The sequence below is a fragment of the Poecilia formosa genome, unplaced genomic scaffold (genome assembly GCF_000485575.1).
Source record: "Poecilia formosa unplaced genomic scaffold, Poecilia_formosa-5.1.2 Scaffold1062, whole genome shotgun sequence".
NCBI lineage: Eukaryota > Metazoa > Chordata > Actinopteri > Cyprinodontiformes > Poeciliidae > Poecilia > Poecilia formosa.
Window position 1 is genome coordinate 20377 of NW_006801001.1, and position 7339 is coordinate 27715.

A 7339-nucleotide genomic window follows, 5' to 3' on the forward strand; every position below is an offset into this window, starting at 1 on the left:
GTCTCAAAATATCTGTGCGTGTGTAAAAAGATTTGTGTGTGTGTAAAAATATCTATGTGTGTGTAATACTTGATTTGTAAAACTTAAAAATAAAATAAACCTTCTCCTACGCCTATACATGTTGAAAAAGTACACACAAATCACCTGGTATGCACACACAAAACTGCATTTAAACACAAATCCGGTTACGAGTGCACAACTATTTTTGAGACTCATTTCACGTTTCGGTGAAGCTCCCAGATTTGTGTGTAGATGGTGCGTTTACATGCTAGTAAAAGCTGGGACATCTGAGTTTTGCTTGGAGTCTAGTCTTCTGAAATTTCTCACTGTGTTTGTACCGAAGTGGCAAATACTTTAGTTCGTGGAAAACGGAATATATCAGCACTTCCTTTTAATATCCTAAAATTATTTATAGACATATTGTGCATTTTTGAACGGTACAGGAGACCAAGTGGCCTGAAAAAGGACCACTGGGTGGCGGAATGGTTCGCTGGCCGGAAAAATAGCCAGGCAAACCCAGAAGAGACGGAGCGTCCCGGTGGTCTGTCCTCTGAAGTAAGTAGAAGCTAAACCTGCAGGCTTTGCCCTCCGATTATAATGAGACATGGAGTAATTATAAATGATTTCAGGTTACGTTTTATATGTCTGGTATTTGATACTCTGCCCTCCTCATGTTTCTGTTAGCGGGAGCTAATGTTTATGTCAGCTATGCTGTTAGCTGTTGGGAGCTAAGTGTGTATTTTTACTGTCACTCTGCACAGTTTGAATCTTTAATCCATAAAAAATATCTCTGTGTGGTTCTTACAGTATCTGTTTTGCCCAAAAGCTGCTGACTGATATTTGTATATATAGTTTGTGAGATATTCTGATTTGCCTTTTACTTTATTCACTAAGTGAATATAATTAAGTGAAATAAATTGCCTTTCGATTCTAGTTTATTGACTTTCTGTGTATAAATAACATTTTATATTTATCTCTACACAGGATGAAACGGCTGACTGATGGATCGGATTCTGGTGTTATTTCATTTTCTGGAGGATCAGGATCTTTCAGATCTCATCTACCTTCTGATCCGATGGAGCTGCTGCAGGAACACACTGATCCTCTAACAGGATCCTCAGATCCAGGCATCGATGTCTGGTGTCCTGCAACATTTAGAAACATCCTGGTCGGGGGGGGCGCTAGAGCGCTGCAATGGAGTAGGCGCTTTTTTGTGAGGCTCCGTGATATCTCCTTAAATTTTGTTTTTAATATAACACACCTGGTACTTTCTACTATATTGTTTTATTTCAAGTGAGTGGGTTTACTTTTCTTTTACTTTTTATTTTTCAAAATGGGGAAGAAGGACGGCGCACAGCGTGAGACAGCTCAGCCGAGCTCCGGAGCTAGCAACGAAGCTATTCTAGCTGCTGTTACAGCCCAGGGTCTGCAAGTCGCTAAACTTTTCGATCTTATTGATGACCTGAAGAAGTCGATGGAGGGTTGTTTCAACGCTATCGAAGCTTCTCTCGCTGCCGTGCAAAAACAACATCGGGAGATGGAGAGCCGAGTCGTCACCATTGATGAAGCCATGTCGTCTGCTGATGGCCGCATCTCGGCCCTCGAGGCCTCCTGTGATGAGCTGCGGGAAGCTAATGCCCTGTTGAAGGTAAAGCTAAGTGATTTGGAAGGTCGGTCCCGCAGGTGCAACATAAGAGTGCTCGGCATCAAAGAAGGCGAGGAACAGGGTCGCCCTACTGACTTTATTTCACGGCTGTTACCGGAGGTACTCGGGAAGGATAACTTTGTCAAGCCCATCAAGATTGACCGTNTAGATACTCCAATTCTTGAAGCTATGTCACTCAAAAGCCTGTCATCAACATCACATTGTGGAGCATCAACAGTGTTGTTAACTCTTTCACCCAAATGAACAAAATCTGGTTTTGGTGTGGATGCTTCTGGGGTATTCAAAAACAAACCCCTACCTCTAGCAACTGAAGGCATAGGAGTAAACATTCCAAACCCCCTTCCCCCACCAAAAGAATTGTTGCTAGCCATAACTCGGTACTTACTGATCAAAAGCAAAAAAATAAAAATCTTGAGCACTTATAAATTAAACACAGGGGCAAAGCGCACCTTCAACAAATCAATTAATAAAACCCAAGTGAAAAAGCTGTAAAAACGTTCAAACTAATTTCGTCTCAAAGTGCCCCTCCCTCACAGAGAGCAAAGAAAGAAAAGAAGAAGAAAAAAAAAAAACCTCCGGCTATAACTACAGCGCAGCCACACATTAGCTCTGCACAACGACACAAAACGGGTAAAATAATATATTTTTAAAAAAACTAAATGACCACCGCTACACTACCGAAGCGGCAAAGAGTCCACACGGAACGTTATCAGCACCGTGTCTGATAACCGAACCAATCCGCCGAGGCGCCGGGAAGTAGTCGCAGCCGGCGTTCCAGGAAGTAGACGCACCCACCCGCGCTGGCGTAGTTGAACGGGTCACGGCACCAATGTAACCTCGGTAATTTTTGATCGATCAGCATAAGTCAGTTCTGCGTTGTGTGAATAAGAGCCAGGAGACAGGATGAGATGAAACGTCGTTTATCTGTGCGAAACAGAATATGGACTCATCAGGAATTGGGTTCATCACAGCGGGTTCAGCACCTTACGAGGGATAGCATTTCATGTTAGCAACAAGCTAACATAGCATTTTACTGGAGCGTTAAACTCAGTGAACCTGCCTCGCGCCCATCTCATGAACTGGCAACGAGATGTTTGTGTTCACTATATTTAACCCTGCCAACCACCAGGAGGGGGTGCTGTTTCACCCTTTACACATGAACCCAAACTGGGAAGTAATGACAAGTGGAATTCTATACAATATTAACTATGTTACACATGGAACGACATAACCAAGTGGCGGGCATAGTGTACAGGAACATCTGTGCCGAATATGGACTGGAAGCCCCGAGGTCAAAATGGGGGACACCCCCAAAGGTGGTGGAGAATGACCGAGCTAAGATCCTGTGGGACTTCCAGATCCAAACAGACAAGATGGTAATGGAGAACCAACCGGACATTGTGGTGGTGGATAAAGAGTTTGTGTTATCATGGGGAAAACTTTGTGGTGAATAATTAAATAGAATCAAACATTGTAATAAAAACCCCTTACACTTGTTTCTCCAGAAAATCTTTCCGGATGCAGAGGAAGAAGTTGAGAAAACATGGGCTGGGTGGTAGGTACTCTCTGCACTGGAAGGAGGAGACGGAGCAGGTGGTGGTGAAGGAGCAGCGGCAGAAGAAAACTGATGCAGGTCATTTATTAATTCGTCAAAGCGACTGCCTCTGCTTGTCGGCTGGTTAATTCCTGTAAGGCTGAGTCATGGATTTGAATGAATGTGTTTTGTCCTCCGCAGAGATGCTGCTGGGTCAGATTGTTGGCCAGAGTGTTCTGTCATGGTGGGTTTACGTTTTCTGACCCACGTGGAGAACAATGAATCAGTGATCATTATTTATTTACAGAGAAAAAACTATGTTCAGAGTTGGTCCCCAGGAGAAACAGCAATCAGGTTGTTCAGGCTGGAAGGGAAGCGAACAAATGGTGAGTTCAAAGTCTGCAGGAATATTGTCGACTGGATGTTTACTGATCCCATTCTTACTTTGATTTGCAGCAGATGGTACGGAGGGGAGCCTGGTGGGTTCCTGGGTGGAGATCTAGACAGGGACGTCCAACTGAGGTCCAACTGAGGTTCAGCATTGGAGGGCGGGCAGCTAAGTTCTGCAGCTCACCAAGGTTCAGAGCAATGAGTTCAGCCAACGAAGAAATCCAGAGGAGTTGAAGGCAGCGAGAAGGTGAGTGAATCCTGGGTATCCGGCAGGTAAAGTCTGCCGGCGTCACAAGGTAGTGATGGGCCTCCTGAATCCACGATTCGAGGTACCGAGTAAAAAGTGGGTGTGGCCGATGAGCCCCGCTTCGAGGCTTGTGTCGTCTTGCTGAAAACCACGTGACTGGCAACAAACGAGGCCTCGCATTGCATGGATCACGTGACTGCTTCATTTTGCGTGTCGGTTTTCAAAATAAAAGCCCGATGAGCCGAGCTGCTTCATGGGTTGTTGTCCATTTGGTCGCATCAGAGGATGATATTTGTCTTCAGTGGCCAAATAAAATGAACATTGACCAACATAGTTGATGTGTATTGATGATGGCAATCAAAATGTTTGTTACTGGTTTTCTCAATTGTAGATTATGTTGTTTTTTTTATAACTATATTTTTGTGATTTTATGATGTAAATCTCTTTGAACTGCATTGTTGCTGAAACCTGCTACACAAATAAACTTGATTGTCTGAAATGGAGCCAGCAAGAGGAAAATCTGACATCTGAGAATTCTTTGAGATTAACCTCACAATAAAATTCTTCTTAGATAATAATTAACCCTCCACCTCCCAATTTCTCACCTTCTGCAAAGTTCCTCTATTATTTGTGGAACTTATTTAATTAGCATAAGCAATAACATTATGCTAATTAGCAATAAGATATATCAGTCTTTCACAGCAGAAACAGATTTAAACTTGTTGCAGAACTAAAATTCAACATGTAGCCAAATATGAGGGATCAGAGCCAATTAGAAATCCAAGAAAAAGTGAACGCCCCGACAGACACTGCACTCTCAAGACATTAAAACATCAAATGTCTTTATTGTCAAATCCATCTATGATATAAAAGAAAACCCGAGACAACCACCAACGTTCAACATAAACCAGGATTAGATTATTGGTTACAAATCATTTTAATAATTGAAACATGACAATTAAATATGGTTTCATTGATTCTCCTGTTACTAAACATGAGTTTGATGAAAACTTTGTGACAATATTACATTTAGTAGTTTTTGGAAGTATGATCCACCTGAATGACAAGGCTGTTAGAGTTTCACCAGCAGATGTCACTATAGAGCAATGAATGAAGCATCGAGTAACGAACCTTTTTGCAAAGCAAAGGGCTGGAAAGCTTCATTGCTTCATGAGGCTTCATTTTCCATCACTATCATAAGGAGAAGTTTCACAGGGAAAAACTACCAGGAACACAGAAACTTTGAGTGGAAGAACCACACGACACGGAGCAGGTTCCTGAAGAGGAGGCACAAAAAAAGGGTAACTAGAGAATATTCACATTAGTACCGGTGCGGGTAGTTCACTCTGGCATCAAAGTGTTGGCTGAACCTTCTCTGATGAGATGATCTCCCAGGTGAGCAGGAAATCAGCGGAAGAAGAAACACGCCCTCCAAAACAACCTCAGGGCGACCCCTGGTGGACAAAAGAAAAGCAACGAAACAAAACCCAGGATCCCAACACTGGCGTCTACAGCTGCCAGTGTTTGACTGGAAATTTACAGGATTATTTCTTAAGAGTAGAAATGCAGTTTTGTGTGTGTACCAGGTGACGTGTGTACAGTGGCCGACAGGTGCAAATGCGCAGCAACAGAGAAAACATGCAAATAAAAAAAGAGACGCAAACAAAAGTCCCTCCTGCTTTGCTCGACCAAAGCAGCAGAAGGTGCCTCAGCACTGCGGGAAATTGTTGATCAGATCGATAACTATTGACGTGAGGGCTCGACAGACAACGTTTCGGGAGTAAGGTTGACATATTATTGTGTATATCTTGTGATTAGAATATTACTTTACTGTATAGAGTAGGGGACGCCCCTGGGGCGTGCGTTCAGGGGACGGAAGGGGTTAGGGTAGGGTTAGGGTAGGGGGTAAGACATTTTTACAAAAGGGGGGCGCTGGGATGCCTTTGGGGGGCGTTTGGTCGAAGGTTAACTACACCTTAAATGCACAACAATTCCAGTTTAGACTTTGAGCAACTTGGTAAAACTGTATTGTGTAACATTAAAACATGCCTGTGTAGCGGTTGGTAACAGCAAGTCAGAACCACACCAGAATCAGGATAATTTTATTCCTGTTCAAAACAAGAACATTTTAAACACAGCAGCTCCTGGGCTCCGGATTCTCCGCAAACACCCTAACCAAACAAAAGAAAAAAATAAATTTAAAAAAATAACCACGTTGATACAGAAAACTTGATGGGTGTCACCAATGTGGGAGACAAATACCCAGCATAGTGCTGTGCTAAACATGAACAGTTAAACAACAATATATATAATATGTGAGTTTAAAACATATTTTTAGAACGTTTTCAATATTTTAATACACAAATGAAAGACAACTCTGTACATTTACCTCCAGGGCCGTGCAGAGACCACTAAGGGCAGGTGCTCAAAAAAAAAAAAAAGGGCACATCTAACTGCCTTCTAGGACAGAATATTAACAAAGCCACACAGCTTTCAGAGTTTAATAAACAATGATAAATTACAAAATTGTGACATATACAATCAAAGCTAAGGAAAATCTCTATACAGAGCATACAACTATGCATATGTAAGATATTTTATTAGTAATTTCTTTCTGCAGGTCTATTTTGTTATAGGAAAGTTTTGCAATATTCAAACCCGCAATTTAGCAAGATATGTAAATCAGAGCTGGTGGTTTAGCTCCGATTTACATATTTAGTCTTTACAGAATTACACTATTAAAAATATAAACAAGGGCCTAAAGCAACCTCTTAGTGACTGTAATCTATAAAAGAGAGCTGCCTGTTTGCTGCAGTGGAGGTGAAGATGGTCCATTCAGGAAAGCAGAGCTGCAGCAAACTGTAAGGTGGAACTGCAGAAAAAAAAGAAATAAAACAAAAGCAAATGTTTAATTGTTAATGCATGTCACCATGAGAAAAGCCTACTGAGTTTTGCTTAAAACTTTTTTAAACATTTAAATCACACATTTGTGTCATGAAGTGAATTTTTTTGCAAAACAAACTTATTTGTGCATGTCAGAAATCTTTTCTTGATATTCTAAGCTTTTGTTTGACTCAAAGTTTTGCTTGTGATTCTCACATGACGTCATGGGCAGGAGCCAAAATCACAACAAAAGATTTCTGATGTGTGCAAATAAAAGTTTATGTTTGGCAAATAACTTTTTAAGTTCACAAGACAAAAATTAGTTATTTAATTAAAAAAGTTTTTTAAACAAAATAATTTGTTTTTACAAAAGAAATCATTACAATTCCAAAAGTTTTGATTAAAATTTTATTTTACTTAACTGAGGTTAGTTTATTTTTTCCCATTGAATAATTGGGGAAAATTTTAACTTCATACTCTGCGAACCAGACCTTAAACTTAAAGTCTGGTTGAGTTTTTTCCCCTTCATTAATGACACACATTATATCTATAATGGTAATTCAGGTGAGTTATTTTTAATTCTAAATGAATATCCTTGTTGGACTATTATTTAAGTGCT